The following is a 20684-nucleotide window of genomic DNA, read 5'->3' on the forward strand; positions in this document are numbered from 1 at the left end:
ATTGCTCCTCAGAAAGATTTCAGTGTGAAGAAATCAATACCAAAGAACGCCCTTCCCACTCTTTATGTGGGACAGAATAGGACCACAGGCTGGTGACAGCATTAGACTCCTAAATGCTACAACAGTCACAAAAGGAAGACTTGATGCTCAATTGGTTATAAAAGCACTAAGATCATTTTAATGAGCAAGAGGTGAACAACATGATTTTTTGGGGTGAGACAATAAACCTAAAGCCCACGCACTTTTGTGATGCCCCCAGTTCCACTTGAAGCCACTTGTCACAAAGATACTGATGCTTTTTCTATCAGGCCACCTTCACATTGATTAATGTCACATTCCTCAAAAACTTTATTAAAATGGATCAGCTTCTTGCAACATGCTGTTCCACATAAATAGAAGCAACACAATATAAAAGAGTGATGAATTTTTTTTTCTTAAACACATTTATTTACTTAAGGTATTTTTTGTAGGCCTGAATTCAGGCCAGCATACGTCCCCAGGAGAGACACTTGTATAAGTATTTGCCTATTGGTAGGCAGGTACTTCAGCACTTCCCTGAATTAAGATGATGTTAAGATTGAGATGCTATGTTGTGTCCTTTGCTTATGTGAAGATGCTGAACTTGCCAGAACAAACATTATACACAAAAATGAAGTTTTTAAAACAGTTCCTACTATTTTATAGCTTAACACTCAGTTTTCAAATCTGGCAGACCAAAATCCACTCTCAGGCACTTTAAAAAGGGCCTTGTGTAATAACATTAAACGAACATACAGCCCCCACTAACATCCACACTCGTCACAGGATATCTTAGCTTGCAAAAAAACCCCCCAGACCCACAACAACAACAAGCACAACCACCCACCACCCCCCCCAAAACACAAACACACACCACCAAAACCCAAGCCCATCACCCCTTAAGATTTAAGATCTCTAAACTTAGATTTAGAAGCATGCATTTAAGCATTCAAGTTTGAAAAGTTGTCTCAGCACTTTCAAAGAACAGGAACCTGACATCATGCTCTAAATCATTTCCTCTTAAATAATACTGTAAACTAATGCTGACTCTCCACAGACATTAAATTAGGTGATCAACAGACAGGCTTTTCATCAAGCAGTGCTTTGCACAACTGGAAAATCCTGCTCTTTTATTAAACAGCCTAAAAAATAAACATCCATTTAACTTCTGTTCCTCCTTTTTTCCTTTCAAAAACACTTCAATACTTTGAAAAAAGAAAATAAAAAGCAATCTACAGAGTTGCTCTTATCTTTTATAGTAAAAATTCCTTCCATGGTTTGTTATACACATACGCACACAGATGTTTCATCAAATTCGCTTGTGGGTATGCTCAGATGTGTTTAATGTCTGGCAAATCACAATGTCCGTTCATAACAAACACCAAATAGAGAACACAGCAACTTGTGGAGTCCAGTTCCTTTCAGAATGTAAAATTGTGTATCAGGAAAGTGCACTTTTGCATCTCATTCTGTTTTCAGAAATACAGTATGTCCTCCTGTTTCACTTGACCTCAGAAAGACCTGAGTAGCCATGGTTCATAATTTCTTTGAATTAAACATTAATATTTTTACCTCTGTTTAATTGCTTAGTTAGTTCTGTAATTAAAAATAAAAAGACTTTTTTTTATCAGCCCTCACTATCAACTTGAGCCTACACTGGTATACAACTGACAGCATCAAAATATTTGAACAAACTGGTTTTGGTTCAACTATTTTGGCTTCTAAGAACAATTGTGCAGCTCTGCTCAGTTCTGGTGAGGCCTCAAATGTAAAATTCAGTTAAGTTTTCAGCACCATGCCGTAGGATCAATGAAGGCAAACTTGTGAGACCAGAAAAATGGCTAGCATGAGAAAAGGATGAAGGAACTGGTCTTGTTTACTCTGGAGGAGGCAGGAGAGCAGAGACATGATGACAACCTTCAAATATGTAAGAAGCAGTTACGGAAACAATGGTGATCAATGTTTTCCATATGCACTTGGAGTAGCTCAGGGACAATTTGGCTTAATTTGCAGCAAATTTTTCTCTAAATATCTATTTGTAATGGTTATGAAGCACTGGAAAGGCTACTTAGGCTGTAGAATACTCTTCACTGGGAATTTTTACGAGCTGATCCAGGTATGTTGATTCCAAGCAAGGGATAGTCTATATTTTTTGATGTTGGACACATCCTGCCACAGACCATGCATCGTGAGAGCTGCAGGGATTACCTCAGGTCTAATTACTGCATTTCCAATTCAAAGGGGAGAAGGGAAAGAACTTCTGAAATTTCAAGAAGGAATTCTGTATTACATGGATCCTACTGCTCCAGTGAGCTTCTCGCTGGAGAGAGAAAAAGCAGCCAAGACCAGGCTAGGAAAGGTCTGATCACGCAAATCCACTAGCCAAAATTACTACACAAGAAAAAGAAAAGGGAGCTGTAGTCAAGGTTACTTCACCAACAGCAACATCTTCCAAGTTCTTGAGAGGAAGATCACCAGGGAAAAACAGCGCATTTGCATGGAGGGCCCCAAACTCCTGGGATCATTGGCCAATATGTGGATTACAAGCATTATTTGATCAATCATTAGTTGATATGTGGATTACAAATATTATCTGAAGGACTGCAATCCACCCCAAAGGAAAGGAAAGGTTACATATCTCCATCTCTCAGTAGTACCATGCTCAGGCTGAAGCCTTGCCTTTATAACTAAAGCAATTTTAATTCCACCTACAAGCATCAGTGGCTTAACATTCACAAGCATCACAAGATAATGTAGTCACTCTGGACTTGAAAAACAAAACGCAACATTTGTGTAACAAATAAGAAATAGGTTCAGTTAAATACTCTGGCAGTATTTAGGTGGAGAAACAAGACACAGTTGTAAGAGAAAAGCTGCAGTACCAAAGCACTTCCATGTCCCTGTCAGTTGGATGTCCTCTCTCAGCAAGTAGCTTGCTTAAGAGAAAGTGCACGATTCTCCGAAAGAGGACATAAAACTCTGACAGTATACCAAGTTGTGATGACTTTGCCCTAGGGAGAAAGTTATTCCTGACTGCACCTGGTGATCAGCTCATGCCCTTGGACATGAAAATGGATCATACTCTTTGTTTTTTCTTGGCCAGTGTAAATTCAGGTGCTGTTCTTGTCAGTTTTCTATAAATCAAGTAGTCTCAGTTCTTTTTATCTATTTATCTTAATACTAACAGACTTTGGGCTACCTCCTCTCCCATTCACAAGTGCACTTTTCCTTCAGTGACTATTTAATACCTGTGTGGCAAATACCAGAGTGGCCATATATGGAAAGCAGGAGCAAGTAGTTCTGCGCTTGTAAAGCTGTCTTTCAATGAAATTCAAAGAATGAAAATAAGAAAAAGAGCATGCAGAAAGGCACAACCACCTTTTTGTAGGCTCCACAGAGCATCAGACCTAAACAGATCAGGTTTCCCCTTCTTAAATAAGTTTACCACTAACTTCTGCTACAGTGAATAGTACTTATCACCAGAATGGCCAGTACTAAATTATTTAGCAAGGAGTCTCATGAAATGTGAGAAAGTACAACAACTGAATTTGGCCCTGAAGTTTCTGTCTCACTGGTTTGTAGAACCTGCTGCCTAAGCATACTAATTACATGTGCAGTAAACAAAGCATTATTTTTATTTGAATGAGTTGTTCTTGTGACATTATGAGAAATGAAATATAGGACCACCCAGTTACGTTTCTTCTTTATTTGTTATTCCAATGTCAGTTTGTGACTCGGGGAAACAGGCATAAGAACTGAAGTAGATACCACCCACCATTTGATAAAAGTAGATGTTCCAATTCCTGATCACAATTGTAACATGGAAAATAAAAAAAGCAGAACAGAAATAACTATTACTTTCATAGCACCCTTTTTGAAGCTGTCAAAGCGATTAGCAAGCATTTATTACTCTCACAACAGCCCTATGAGACACTTAAGATACAATATTATTTTACTGAAAGACTTCTACACTACAGCAACTAGTCCAATATGTGAATTTATGTATAACAAATATATATATTTTTTTAAACAGGTAACCTAATTTCAGTCACATCTTTTCCACTGCACCCCCCACCTCTTGGGGGGATTTTTGTTTATTTTACATGATCAACTACACAGAGTTCATGTAGTCCTCTACTGATTTCCTACAGCTAACTCCAAACTGTACAAAAGGTTATGGGTATGAATCAAAGAATACAGACTATATTGAAACAAATACGGTATGAAGTAGCAAGCCTACTAATCCCCCTGGAACACAGCAGGTGATAAATGCCACGTTCCAGCTGAATTAGCACCTCTCCTTCTTTTGGAAGGAAAGAAGTGGGGAAGGAGGAGGTCATCTGAGGTGATAGGAGAGGTATGCAATTGGAAAGACCAGTGGAGGATTCCTTTGACTCCGGGACATAAAGAGAACTTGAGCCAAACTCAAAAGATTTATCTCATTCACCTCAATCGCATCAGCGTAAGCCTTCTCAGAGACAGTTAATACCTGCTCTATATGACTAGCTAAAAGATTACATCTATTCTTAGAATAACCCCCAAAAAGCTGTAAAGACAGTTCCTTGTTCTGTATTATACAAACTTCTTCAACTCCTGCCATAAGAGCATGTTTAGATGTATGCAAGTCAAAAGCAATGTTAATGCAGGCCCATGCATCACGTACAATTAATATGTTTGGGTCTATGGATGAGTTCCAGAAGCAAGGCATATAATCATGTTTTCCAGCCAAAATGAAAGACACAGAGCTTATTACTGCAAAAGCAAAAGCTAGTAGAGAGCAATATATCATCTTATTTTTTTTCTTAGTTTTCTTTCAAATCATTTAATTTGCTTTATTTTGATGGAGAGATGAAAATTGTCATTGTTTATGTAATGTTCCTTATGCGGACATCCTGTAGCACCTTACCATATGGCAGATATCCATTCTACAGATACCGTATAGGCAAGTTTTCAGCCACAGCCGATGTGCTGTTCACAACAGCACAGGTACTTAACATACTGGCAGTTTCTAGCCACATCACTTTTATTGTGCTCAACTTCTCTGAGAATTTCTGCAAGAGCTTTTATTTCCAGCTGAAGAACTGGAGATAATGGACAAGAGGGCAAGAGTGTCACCTCCAAGCTTAGGCCAAAGGTCAGATGGGCCCTTTCTGGCCTCCCGGTTGCCAGTGTTTCTGGTCCTTCAGCAGCAGATATGAAGGCAATACTGACGATGCCAGAAACATGCTGCTGTCACTCAGCCACACTGGCTAGAGTCACGCGGTGTACCATGGCACAGCAAGTCATCCTTGTAAATCCAGAATTTCCCATGACAGCTCTCGTGCGGTTTACAAGCCTAAAGCCAATTCTTGCCCTCGGCTTCCCTAGCGAGAGGTCCCACTGGATACCGCAGGGCAGCCACCACCCACACCAGGTGGGGTCCTTGTTGCTCTATTGTCACTATTGCAGAAAGGGCAGAGCAGCCCATATCCTCCTATGGCCATCTCAGCTTTCACATTTCCCCCTCTCACCTCAAGCATTAGGCAGCAGCCGCAGCTACAGCGCTGTCTGTATATACAGTATTAGAAGCCCTCTGTTTCAAACACTGACTTGGACGGGTGCCGCACACCCCCTGGAAGCATCTGCATTTGAATTTAAAGGGGTGGGTGAATGACAGCAAAACTAGCTGTTTCTTCTGACAAGACTTTGGCATATCATTGGTTGTCATCAAACCTATTGCGTTTCTTGCTCACTGCCAAAAATTCCACCTACATGCCTGATGGCAATTAGTCCTTTGTAGGTGCTAATGAATAAAAGCAGCACGCACGTTTTACAGACTTAAAAAGAATATCCCAATCCATACATTAATTCCATATATAAAGTCACATGCACACATGGTCCCCCCTTCCCCTATCCACATGCCTCTGTGCACCCACACCCAAACTCGTGCTTAGAAAAAAAAGCAAGTAGCAGTGAGATGATCATCCAACTGTGTGCAAGTAGGATTTTTTTCATGAATCATTATCTGTTTTTCCATAACTCATCTACTGCAAAAAGTATTGCTTTATGAATGCAGAAGGCAGCCTACATTTGGGATAATGAAGCACATTCATCGCATGCTTGAACCTTTCAAAAGTCCAGACATTTCTCACACCCCCTCTAACCATGATTTTTCTGTGGTGTCCAAAATCATCTGGGATGCGACAGTATGACATAACCACACTTCAGGCAAATACACCGACAATTTCCATAGAAGGGAAAAATCTATAAAATAGGGGTACCCTGAGACTTCAGCATCACAGTATTTCCAAATCAACAAACTGAGCATTGCTTTCATGTTTGTCTAATTCTGGGTTTTCTGTTCTATGCCAATTTTAGAAGACAAGGCATCAAAACAGTATAAGGAAATATACTCTACGTAAAGCGGGTCAAAGGCTCCTTATTACCTTTTCCCATCAGCAAAAATTTAGTTTTATTAAAGGCAAACCATTTTATAGGACTGCATCAACTCCAAAACCAAAAATTTAAGAGGAAACATTGCATTTTGACTTTCATATTAATGCTATATACATAGACAGAATCAGGTTTGAGAGTCAAAACAGAATAAATTGAATGCTACAAAAAACATTTAAAGCATCTTGAAAATGATTGCATACTTTTTCCTCAGACTATTTATTTTGCATGAAGTTTTAGCACTCAATTCAAGCTTACAACATTTTTTAAATAAGGGAATTTCGCAACCATTTTTGCAGTACTCATAAATTTATCAGAAGTAGTGTTCTGTATCTTACCATGACATTTCCAGACCAGATTTCACAGACTCCAAAAGGCTTCAGAAAGTCAGCATTAAATCAGCACATCATAGAAAATACTTTAGTTCAGCCTCACTAGATTACAGTGGGTTTTACCCTTCTCTGCTGGCTGGAGTGCAGGCAGGAGCAGTTGGAGAAGACAACCAACAGCTCAGGAGTTGAAGCAAAGTGGGCTCAAGCTGAATGGCACTGCCTATCATCAGCCATAATGGACAGCAGCTGTTGCTGCATTGCTTTGCCTGCATTTAAATTGTCTGAACCGGCAAGTGGTAGGGTCTTTCTTCTTTCCGCTGGATACTTCCTGTGTCACATGCAGTAGCACCATACTCACAATGGCCACTGCAAATTCATCTTGATTGTGTGGTTGTTTTACCTTTCATGTTGGTTTTATATAAACAGATAAGTCAGGCAAGAAGTCTTAAGTACTCCCAATGCAGGTGAGGACAGCATTCGCATGGAGCTACAGAGTAAAGAGCTTCTCTACAGCAGTCTCTGGTCCTCCCTACCACAGAGGTACATGGCCTCTTTTTTGTTGCTGTTGCACCCGGGCGAATCCCTTGCTTTGTAACAGGTTTTCAGCAATGCAGGCAGCAAGTGTGAAGGGAGGGAAGGGACAAATATCAGAATATACCCTTGTGAGAGGCCTTAGCTGCAGTGTCCTCTTATTTTAGTTTCTAGAAGAGGTCTGTAAGTTTTATGCCCAAACAATGCTCTTTAGAATTAATCTGAACTGGGCAGGGAGCATTTTTTCAATTTTAATTTCTTTCAGCCTGCAAGAGGATCACTGTCCCAACCCATTCTGATCCATAGCATATTCACGAATACAGCAGAGATCAACAGCACACGCTCCCCCTGCCCCCTTCAAAAATTTCTCCTCCAACTTCCACTTGCAGCTAAGGAATTCAGGCCAAAAAATCTGGCCATTGCTGTCCCTGTACCATATCAACATTCATTGCAACAGCTACTTTAGCAAACACAGGTGCCCACACATAACAGGGTCAGCTTAACACTGATGCTAAACACCTGAACGCTCTGAAATGCCCGTACACTACTACCTTGCCCAGCTCACTTTTCACTAGCAGGCAGGACCTTGCTGCCAGGGTAGGCAATCGGGTAATTTCAGGAGCACCACGACTGTAATTGCAAAGCCATTCTTCAAAGGGCTGTTTCCATCACAGATGTTGAAGTACAATTTCTCCAAATAAAGCTTCACTAATATCCACTGGGGAAAAACCCAAGCATACAGGGATGGTTGTGCCTGCAGGTGAATCCCACCTGTGTGCTTTGAGGATAGTCCAAGGTTTCAGGTGCTCCTGACAGTGCAAGGCAGGCTCCTCTGCTTGTGCTGCAGGGACAAACACCTTCTCTGTGAATCCCAGAAGCTCCAGCACATCTCTGGGAAGTCCTTGACCAGCGTGTTGCCTTCTCTCAGCCTAAAAGGACTAAAACCCCTGCCTTTTGCTGCTCCAGGATGCTCTAATCCCTGGGCTATAGCACACTGCCCCTGGAAGGGCATTTCCTACAGGCAGAAGGTGGGGTGGAAGTGTGGGCAAGAAGACAGGACTCCCCCAGCCGGGCCAGCAGCAGGCAAGACACCAGCTCTGTAGCCTGATGGGCAGAACACGCCACTGGGAGGAGAAAAACTGCTTCCTGAAATTATCCTAGGATAATTTTTTTACTCAATGACTGTTTAATGTAAAATGCATTAAAAGCTTAGGAGCAAAATGTGAAAACATGTGGAGCGAAGATGTTTAGGCAAATTGACAAATACAGCCCTACCTCCCTGGAAAAGTCTTACAGAATTCTTAGAAGCTCCTTGGATTTAAATATCCCCTCGGCTTTTGTTGTCCCCTGTTTTGTTCTAGACAGCTTTTGGGAATATCACTGCTCACAATACGCTGTTTTATAAGGTTTTGAATATCCCCTGAGTTCCACTTATTTTAAGAATTGTCAAATTATCAAGGTCATAGATATAATCCTAGTGTTTACAGAAAACCTAAACTTTTAACTGGCATGTCTTAATGCACTAAGGGGAGTTCGGTTGCGGTTGATGTTTCATCTGTACTCTCCATTCAGAATCCCACAACTACATGACTACGTTTGTAATCTCCTGATCTTTTTGAGTTGTAAAAGTTTGCTATTTTCTCCCTGAGTGGTTGGTAAAATGGAAAGATAAAAATAAAACAAAGGCAAAGAAAAAAATTAAAATAATATTTCAGGAAAGTGATTTCTTTCAAAGTATTTTTAATTTTTACACGATTCAAAATAACTTCACATACAGTAACCACTCAAACCAACTGACTCATCTTCATGTCCACATGCTTTCTTTAAAAACAGAAAACTTTTTTTTTTAATGTTCAAAACATAACATTTTGCTGGAACAGATGCCTTATTTGAGCTAAGTGCCACATTTCTGTAGTATTTTAAATGATGTTTCAGTTTAACCAAGATGTGACTAATAGTCAATGAGTAGGAAAAGTTACCATGCCCATGTTTTTGTCCAGTATCAGTGACATGACTGTGAACCATCCTGGTAAGTGCTGTTTGACATCAACTCGTGGCTAAACAGTACCTCTTGCTTTCTTAGTTATTAGTTTGGTTATTAGCTTTGCTCACAGGAGCTGACCAGTACAAAGTAATGAGGTGAGGCTGTAATCTTGGGTTAATATTGACTTTTTAATGATTCACTTGTTGTTCTTCTGTCTTATTTTTGTAATCTCCATCCTATCTCTTCTGCTTTTAAACCTTGTGAAAAACCACTTACTCTAGTAGCTCAAAGAATCCAGCCCCCTGTGAAGAACTCAATGCTTTTAAGTCAGTTTTTGCTTTTGTATTTTTCCAGCAACAGCACATCTGTCTCTGAAGGTTTTAAGTGTCTATGTAACTAATATGAGAGGAACCTTGAAAAGTTTTATTTGCTTTGGCTCAGTTAAAGGCTTTGGTTTCTAGCTGCTTGTTCAATCCTCCTGGAACTGCAAAAATAGATGGGGAATCTCAGGATGTTTCACTGTGTTTTTGTCACCTCCCTGCATGCAGTAGGAAATTTCACAAGAGCCTTCTTTATAGTAAACTGACATTTCTGTTAATGGATCTACCTCTTAGCTGTAGACTTAGCTGCAGACTTACACTGGCCAACTTAGCTGTAATCTTCACAAGACCTGGGAGCAGAGATGGAGGAATAACAGGCCATCCTTATCCCACCTCTGCTACTTTGGGGGAGAAAATTTTGTTATTGTTTTGAGTCTAATCCGAGAACCCAGGATTTCCATGAAGATGACAGACACTGTGACACAGTGTCAGTGATTCCCCTCCCCCCCAAATTTCTTGATCTTTATAACCACAGTGTGGTTGGGAATTGAGCCTCTGGTCTTTACTATCCAGAAGTTCTCTAGAGATGTTAAAGTGCAATTTAGAATACATTTTTCTTTTGGTAGAAATTTTTCCCACCCAAATGACAAAACCATAACAGTTTATGCAAAGAGAGACACCTCAGGCCCCATTTGCTGGAGAAGACACATGGAGAAGAGTCAGCACGGTGGTGTCATGAGGTTGCACCACTGTTTTGATCATTCAGCTTACAAACAAGGGGAATGAACATGTGCCACCTGATCACAAGAACATAATGTCTAAGCAGCAAGACCATCTATGTTGACTATAGGCACAGCTAGGCACATAGGCAAGGCAGATATGTATCAGGGTCCATAGATTATGAGGATACACTGAGCATTGCTGGTTGGCAATGGTCCTTCCCTGTACCCTTACCTGGGCCATCTGCTCCACCGCTGGCTGATGCCGACTCCTGTCTGAGTAGCCTGCCCACCAACAATGCAATTGCAGGACTGCCCAGCCTCTGTCACCTCAAAGTCAACAAATAAGTGACATGCAATGAATTCTCACTGTTCCCATAATTTCAATAATCTAATAACAACTCTGGTCATTATGGGATTTGGAAACACATTATTTCAACTTGAAAAGGCATGAGAAATCCATACAGATGTTTAATATCTTAGACCTGAGCATCAACTCCAATAAATCCTTAGTCCAGAGCAATGTAATTCTGTTAGTCCCTAGGAAATGGAGAAAACAAGAGCTCCTTTTCATGCATCTTTGGTTTCCAAATCCTAATGTCTATGCAAATGCTCTATGTCTCTATAGTTATTTTCTGTACAGTATGTTAAAGGAGTAAATAGGTAGTCAAGAATATCAAAAGATTTCTAAAGGTGGATAGGCACTGACCAGTGCCAGAGAAACTCTGGTAGATTTACACCAGTTTAGATGAGCTAGGAAACTGAATTTTTAATAAATTGTACTCATGCTTAGGAGCACTGCCGTTGATTCTTACTATGAAAATTCTGAGTTATATCCTCTGGTTTTACCTATAGCTAAATCTGCCCCCTGAATACCCATGTCCAGCAGCTGTATTGGCCAGTTCCACACTCAGCTGCCAATGATACATCTCATGGTTATAATGAGATTGAAGTTACCTGGGAAAGAGAAGGCAACCTAGATCATCTGGATATCTGAGATGATAGACTGGTGCGCATCAGCAAAACAGAATAACAGAAAGGGAAGATAAAGAAAAGCTCTCATGAGAACACCTACATTTACATTTATTAAAATCTACCAGATTTAGACTAATGCTTTTACATGTCCTTCCAGTATCTGGCCTGGTTTCCACAAAGTCCAAATGCGTACACCTCCACTGCGTCTTCCATTATATAGGAATGCAAATGCTGCTAGTTGTTTTACAATCACTAATGCCTATTTTATTAGAGCTCTAAAAGACACTGTTATTCAGGCTTGTTTCCACCCTCATTTACATCAGTCTTAGGTATAACGGCACAGATACTCGAGGAAGATGCATTAAAGCACAAGCAAAAGGAAACAAATAAATCAGGGGTTTGGTCTGTAAGCGACTATACCTCCTGATGATAAGCATTCTTCTTTTACCCTTTTCCAAGGCAGATCTGAATCAGTACGGCAAACATGCATTCCCCAGCCTGCTGAGAGCTGGAATTGGATCCAAAGCAGAACTGAAACACTCTGGTTCACATCTAGCTCAGTGCAAAAGACCTTAATACTTGCACAGGCTACAGGTGAACTCTAATCTTTCTCCACAGCGCAGGTCACCTCTAATTCTGGTGTATTATTTCCTAACACTAAATAACTGGAGCTCTTCAAAGAGCTTAGCACACAAATCACATATAAACAATGAAGTAATTTTCTTACCAGAGGTTTATTTTTGTCATTGATAGAAATATCAACAGAAAGTCTTATATCACCAGGTGAGTCATCAGCAGGGAGGTGTGTCATCATAGGAACTGCAGAGTATCTCGTTTGGCCTCCTTATCTAGTCATTTTTGCTAAGGGGAATTGAAAAAAAAAAAAAAATCTTCTCAAAGGGCAGGAAAACCCCATAATGTCCCAGGATGATGAAGAAAGGAAAGTACAATTTGTGTCATCGAAGCAAGACAGCCACTGCAGTGCATACTGTGAAATGACACAGAGGGATTTCTCCGTAAGAAAACATATGCTGCCGGCTACTTGCAGTGATTAACTCTGTCTCACAGACAGGAAGTAAGGATCACACATTCCCCCTTTAAACCATCTTGGTTATTTTAAGCATATCAGATCCTCTTCCTGTTTGCCCTCCAGGGTAGCAACAGCAGTCGCATAAGACAGATATGAGCTCTATTATGCTGGATTTTTCCCTTCCTCCAGTAGTAAGAAACTTCCCAGAATTGACTAAAAGGTTTGTGTTAGTGTTGTGAATGGCAGTTCTCAGTCAATGAAAAGGGAAGTATTTCTCTGCTTATTTTACCATATTTGGACACCCCTTGAAATCTGTGGGTTTTAATTTCAGTTGTGAAACTGCGAAGATCTTTGCTCAGGAAGGGTCATACGCCTGCCCTGGCTTCACTGAAGTCAGCATGGCTCATCTGAGCAGACCTCATTTCAGGACTTAAAAGCATAATTCAAGACCTGTGGTCCAATTTCCATTTGGCACTGGCCAAATGAGATGCCAAGACTAGTTTATGGTTTCAGATCTTAGTTTCCTTGTTGCCCTAAAATCACTCAAAAAAGTGTCTTCATAGTTTGCATAACAGCAGACTCCATTTCAGCAATTTTCAATTCAGAAGGGAGGAGGAGAAGGGAGAAACTACGGTGCAAAAGTTGAAGCTGAAATTAGACAAATTTAGGCTGGAAATATGTACATTTAACAAGAAAGGCTTGTCACCACTGGAGCAACTGATCCATCACCGTTTTCTGTCTTTGAACATGTCTCAGATCTCTTTCTAAGAGATACGCAGTCATTCCTGAGCTTCCAAACTGCGATACGGATGGCACCAGTGTGCAAGCCATGCCAAGGCAAGGACCTGCTGTTGCTGACAGTAGTACTCAGTAGTGCCATTAGGTTTGGGACATGGGGAAAAAACAAGTGCATGGACACACACACACACATACACATGGAAGAAAAGTTAGTCTGCCTTTCCTCAGGAGACAATGTTACCCACCGGAATGAGAAAGCCAAGGTGATCCATGCAGCTCAAAAAGATTTACCAAGTACAGAATCTAAAATGTAAAACGTCTTGAGAAAGTCTATCAGCAGGGTATTCAGTAGGTCTTACTCTGTACCAAGTCAGAAGTAACTCCCATCGAGGTGGATGCTAAATTTGCTCAATAAGAAGTGACTAAGACATAAACTCACAGGTCTCTCTCCAGCTCCCACTACCATTAATGGCAAATCAACTACATACTGCAGAATTAAAATTTCTCTTCTTTTTATGAGTGATGGGTGACTCTCTGGAGTGGAGGCTGAGACTTTATCCTTCACTACAGAGTCTGGCAATAAGGCATCTGAAATCTATTAGTCTATTTGAGGTTTATTTTGACCTTCAAAATTTGACAAGGGATGGGCAATGAGATTCCGCCACCAATTCTACTCTCCCCAGTTACCACCAGAAAAAAACTCCTAATTTTTGTATTTCTAACTTTTTTCTTGACCAGAGGCCATAATGGCAAAAGGCTAAACATTTCATTAATCATTCTAGGTAAAAAACTATCTGAACGTACAGCAAGATCTGGATTTCAGTGTCAGGCCAAAACCTTTGCTCTGACTGCCATGACCTTGATGCTATCAGGATCAAAAGCTACTGAACTGTTCTCTCTCAAAATATTCTAAAAGTAGATGGAAGGCCTGTTTTTCAGAAGGAAACAAGGACTCAAAATGGACCTCCTCTTTAAAAAAATAAAAATTATCCATTTCTTTTTGCTAGCTTTTTATATATTTAGCATAAATATTAACTTGAGGTTACAAGAGTGTTCAAAGAGTGTTCAGAGAAGTCTCCCATACAAGTATTTGAGCAACATTTCATTCAGTTGTCTCAGGAGCTGGCACTTTGAAACCAAGAACCCAAAGATAACCCAAAGTTATCTTTTCTCTATTTAAGTGCATATATCTGTGTGCTGGCTTCTGAAAGTGGTAACCAGCACACTTGTCATATATCTGTATGTACAAATATATTTTAATACATTTAGTTCCCATCATCTCTCATATCCTCAATAAAAGAATAAATAAATAACATTGCCTCATATTTTCCCCAAACAAAAGGGAAAGGAAACTTTTGTCTGTGATGAAGCAGAGAAATATTTTGAGCCCAAATGAATATTTTTTTGTTCAAAGTTCAATACCTAAAATATAGTGTCATAATATTTTGCTTTCATAATAAATATACTATAACTTTTCCTTCCAAATGATATATTGCTGAAAAAAACATTATACTCCTCTCTCTTAGAGGAAGTACTTACTGAATTTCTCCTTTTTTCAGCAAAATGTAGTCTGTCATTATTTTTTTTGACAGTCACATACAAAGTACTGTACTACAGATCACAGAAGCAGATGAAACATTCAGAAGCATTGAATACAAATGAGTAAATATTGCAATACTGAAAGACTTTTTTTCCTTCTTTCCTTTCTTAGTTTTGCTGCTGGAACAAGATTACTGTATACCCACACCTTGTCTAGGAAATGGACCTCAGCTCTTTTCAAATATTAGAAATCCTTTCCAAAAACCTTTGGACTAAGCTGCAAAAGAATCCAAATTGTGAGCGCTTCCCACTCAGTAAGCAACCCCACGCACCCCCCAAGTATCAACACAGGCTGAATGTACAAATGATCTTCACGAATCAAGTGCCACTTTTTAATGTCGGAGAAGAGCAAACACTCCCATTTGGGGGAATTTTACTCTACAAACTGCTAGAAAAAATTGCTTCCCTAGGAAAACTGTGCGGTGGTACCAGAGGACTGGGAAGCCCCAAGAGCCACATGCAGGTGACAGCACGCGGTCACCACGGGAAGTCACGGTGGCACAAGGAGGACCCATCCTGGAGGAGGGCTTGGAGGATATGCAGAGGCTTCAGCCCTGGCCTTTTGTTGAAGAAACGCTCTCACACGTGTTTGAATACTGCATCGTTTCAGCAGAGAGGGAAAGGCTTCCAAGCTGCACAATTATGCTATTGTAATCACACGTCGCAGGCCAAATTAGACAGAGTAGCTCTGTTTTCCTGAATCCGGTTTTATAAGCTAAATTCTAGTGGCGCTCCATTACACTGCTACGCAGAAGTGTCTGGCATTGTTTCCATCACAAACAAATCTTTATGTCCTAAATTCATGTTGGACGGAAACTTGGCTTCCAAGGCCTAAACCTAAGAATTACATTTGTTTGTTTAAACAAATTTGAGGGAAAACATACTTGGCCATCTTTGAGTTATATGATGACAAGATGATTTAGATTTCCCATAAAAGATATAATTCTTTTTCCCTCCTCACGCCAAACAACGATTCTTTCTTATAGCTGGACAGTTGCTGGCTAGAAGAACAAACCTATCAAGAAAAGCCAACTTTCAGCTATATTGATTAGGGCAGCAGATGCTGAGCACCTCACAGGATGTGGTTCTTGCTTTGCAAAAGTGAAGACAAAAGTTTATCTCCTACATTTATAAGACTGCACTTTCATTTCTCTGATGCTGCTCTGTGTAAAGCTAAATTGGAATTGATGTATTTTGACTGCATCGTGTACTATTGGAACGATTTTATCTTCCCTAAACTGTGTGTATTTACAAACTGCTGCTGTAATAAGCCATTCTTGAAAGGAAACATCCTAAGAAAGATGCAATTGAAATACATAAGAAATACAACCAAAACTCAATTTTCCACTTTTTCACAACAAATTATCCCTTATGCTTACCTAAAGTACTATCAAAAGAAAATGATGGTGGCATTCTGCACCCAACACCAAAAAAAAAATCAGATCTTTGTGTCCTTAAACTGATATGTACAAATTTTTTTCTTCTTATGTCTTTGTAGAATAAGTAAAAAATAATGCTTTATATATCACTTAAGTAAGCAAATTATCCCTTAGAGAAAATATTGTAGTCTAAATGTATTCATTTTCTGTGTATATTGCAGACATTGTGTCATTTTGGGTTGTCTACATTGATCTAATCCCACTAATAAGTGGCACTGAAGTATCATAGAGGAATAGAGAAGTTTGGGAAAATTAGAATCTTTAGTAACCCCTCCTCTGAAACAAGAGAGAAAAGCAACTTTAGCAAATGCTTCTTTATCAGTCCAGCTTTATTACCCATTTTATCTCCTATCACATTTCATTTTGTTGTGATCTAGACTATACAAGGCTGTATCAAAAAGGAGAATAAACAAGTACTTCAGAGAAAAAACAAATACATATTCTCAGAAAAGCACACTGGATGATGCTATGTATAGCTCCCTTTGAAGATATTTTAGACATTCCCCTTCTGAATGTCTAAAACCCACTTGTACCTTTAAAAACTACTAAGTTAGGACACAATAGAAGTATATGTGAAAATTTAAAATTTATAAAACATATTGCTTCACATGAAAAGCTGAAGCTCTTCTGCTTTACTGAAATCAAGTCTGTAGTATACCAGTACAAGCAGGTCAGCCATGCAGCTCTTGATAGACCTGGGCCTTGACTGAGCATCTTCTTGCTTAGAAAGATTCTCACAAATCACTCTTTACAACTCAGCCAGACCTACCAGCTAATTGCCTTTTCTAAATTATCTCTTAAGATTTAATTTCCAGTACTGAATATTTGTTCTTGGCAGCCTTAGAGAAACTCAGAAACACACAGATTAAACAAACCATTACATGCTTAGACACCTGCTACTCTATGGTATACAATTAACAGAGAGTCAAGTCTCAACAAATGATTTTGTTTGCTCATTGTTATGTTTAAGCAAGTGCTTGCCATTTAAAATAAAGCAATTCCTAGCAGTTTCCATTATGGAGTTATCTGTTCTTAATGTCATCATTCACTACAGCAGCAGCCAGAAGTGGATTTTCCATCCTGACTAGATCATAGTTTACTTTGACATAGTAATTATCTATTATTCCCATGTATACTGTTTGTTTATAGGTTCAGTACCACATTCTCTCTAAACAGAAGCAGCAGTATTTGCTGAAGGCAAACCAAACAATGAGTTAGCATGAAGAAATATACTGGTAGTCACTGAAACTCTCACAGTTTAAAGATCTCCAAGCCAGGCATGCAATTGCTTTTGGATAGAGGAGGGAAATTAAGAAGCTGCATGGTGAGCTAAGAAGCTGACACTAGCCAAGAAAGGACTTTGCAAGATGTTTGCAAAAGTTTACCCAAATTTTCTAAGCCACTAAGGATCACCTGGACCTCCCACCAGGTTTACAAGAATCTCTCCAAATTCACTGAGTCTTCCACACTTCTCTTTGACTTTGGGATACATACCCACACTCTTCCCTTACAAAGGAAGCGCCTATACATCTCACCAGCTTACTGTGCAAAATCAGCCCACAGTCAACTTCTTCCCAGTGCTACAACCTTGAACATGCCTTACTCATCAACTCAAAACTTTGAGTTTTACTCTTCCTTGGGACTTTTTCAGATTCCACTAACTTATCTGGCTGGCTTCCACTAAGAAATGCCACAGCGCTTCTCTTCAGAACCAGTCTTTAGTTGGTTTCTCTGATCTTCCACCAATAACAACCACTGCTTTCAGAAAATATCCTTTTCCCCACTAGTGCCCTCTTCCTTTTTTTCTCAAAAAATTTCCAGCAATTGACTTTTATCTTCTTCAAAAACTTCACTCATTATCCATTGCAATACCTGACTCCTTACTGCATGCACTACTTGTTGCTTCTTCCTAAGGAGGGAAGTCAAAATTGATACGGCTGACATTCAGCTCACTTTAAAAAAAGCCAATTTCCCTTTGTGGGGTGAAGTAAATATGTACATTAAGTCTTTCAGCATTAGCTAAATAATTCGTTACAGTTTCCTACCAAAGGGAAACGAGGAAGGTGATCTCTATGTGCAAGCATGACAAAGTAACACCTGGAGATTTGACATGATCAGCCCCTGATATTTGTGAGGAAACCAGGGGCAGAAGGCAAGGCAGTTTCCAGTCAGAATGAATGCACACTGGAACCAGCTCAGGAGCAGCTCACACTGATCCGCCCCTGTGCTTCTGTCAGTGCCACATTTATCTAGTCCTCATGTTAAAAAAAATAGTTTTTAAGTTAAATTTGAAACAGGGAAAAGATATCTTAATAAGAAGCATGTGCACGCACACTCACTTGCAGACACACACACACATTTTTTTTTGACACTAACTGGCACCTGGAGATTGGTTTCAATATTCAGCATCTCAGTTCTCTGCAAACATTTAGAGGGAAACAGAACGCATGAAGTCCTGGGCTCCAGTAAAATCCATGGCAAAACTCCCACTGACTTCAGCTATCTTCATTCTTCCACTCAACCTCAAGTCAATGTGTCTTTTTGTTTATTTTCTTGTTCAGATACTTTCCTCTAATGATATTAACACAGGAAAAATAACTGCTTGTCAACAGAGCTCTACAGAAATTGGCAGGTTCTGTTTGAAGGCGTTTATGCAAGTTTCTTCTTTGGTTTGATGAGAGTAGATTCTAGCCGCAGCATTTGGACCCAGATCAAGAGAGAAATTTCAAATTCTGCCCACAGAATGTTCATGTACGGCATCTGAATTGGGTTGAGGTCATGCTGCCTTCATTTTCATGCCTTGAGGTTTGTTACTAGCTTTAGAACCAGAAATTTGCAGCAAAATTCAGCTAAAGCCATCTCCTTTCACCTAGTTTCAGGACCAAATTACCTAACATCAGGAACTACTTACATTGGTGAATATATGCCAACAGTTATCACACAGTGGTATCTGAGATAGAACGTTTATTTCCTCTTTTAACCCTAAGGAAATATTATGATAACAAAATGTCATCACCCCTGGAAGTTGTTGACTTTTACATGATGACCACAGGGTCCATTTTTGGACCAGCGGGTCTGAAATTCATTATGCTAACCAAAGATTGGTGGGTTGGGTTTTTTCTGTCGTGTTCTAAGAAACTGTGGAGTCTTAAAAGCTTCATGCCATGTGAGGTGGGATAACAGAAACTATGCAAAGTTCCTCTTAACTGTGCAGCTGTAGCCCAGACCAAGAGAGAGTAGTATTTATGGCAATGTTGATTTGTGGATCTCTGAAAATCAGTGGTCATTTAATTTCCATGGCTTCAGAGGAGCCTGCTGGAAAAGAGCCTATGTGTCCTTCAGGAAAACATTTCAAGCTGCAACCAGTGAAACTCTGAAGTTTACTGTGGGGGCACAGAAGTCAAGCTGGCATGGCCAGTTTATCTCTGCTGGATATGTATTCTGATGATTGATCCCAAAGGTCTCCCAGAAGCACTAAAATAACCTCCAATACAGTTTTTGCTCATTTCTTGTTATTCTTTTTTCCTTGTCACTCTCAGTATCTAGTTATTTTTGTTGTCCTTACAGGTGTTTCTCTCTGATACATCTTCCTCCCTGTGTCACAGTGCTAATCAAATACAGTGCTGTCCTCCCAGTGATACCATTTGTCAATTCATATAATGTGGACATGATGCTCAAAGACTGTTATGTTGCAGTATCATCTTAGATATTTCAAAGAAGATCGCCTGCAGCAGCATCCTAGCTAGCGGCCGTGCAAAGGTCATCCCCATCTATTTGAATGGAAAATCCATAGCATTGATTCATTGTCCATTCACATATATTTGAAGGGCAGAGAAGTCTGGCAACCTGGTGAAGACCGTCACTTACTTGGGCACGCAGGATCTGGTAAGAGAGTGTTCCCATAGACCTGTAACTCCACACATAACCCCGTTCTGTTTGACTTCCCCCTGCCCCCCTTGGTTCTATTTTCCAAATCAAATTTTAAAGGGCTGGATCTGACCTTCTCACCCTGAGAAACAGAGAAAGTGCTCAAGCAGGAATACCTGACCAGTCACGCTATTAAAACAAAAACAATTACTGCCTTATTTAACAAAACAAGCCACAATCTCAAAATGGTAGAGGCCGCCTATTTTGTTAAGGTCGTAATAGCATATTTTGTGGTTCCCTGAGGAGTAATTCTCCTTATTCAGAGAAACACTTATTAACCTTCATAATTTATTTGTGGCTTCACTAAACACGCACATACTGTACTGCATGGCCATTAATCCTGGGAATGAACTTATTAATGATGGGTTAACCTTAAAAGGTTCAGTTTAGCTCAGATAACCACCCAGATTTCTGGATGCCTTTTTGAAATATATCAACTATTTGAGACTCACTACTACACTTTTTCCAAAGTCCCTGTTACATAGCACACTGTTTCTAGTCAGCCCTCCCAGAAGGTCCCCAGTTTTCTCCCACCATGTTAGGTGAAGTGTTACCTTGGATGTTTGTTAGCTGACACCACAACTTGCTTATTTGGCATTCTGGGATAAAACCTTAGCTGTTAGCTAGAAGGTCCTAGAGT

Source organism: Haliaeetus albicilla, chromosome 2, assembly GCF_947461875.1.
Source record: "Haliaeetus albicilla chromosome 2, bHalAlb1.1, whole genome shotgun sequence".
NCBI classification, from domain to species: domain Eukaryota; kingdom Metazoa; phylum Chordata; class Aves; order Accipitriformes; family Accipitridae; genus Haliaeetus; species Haliaeetus albicilla.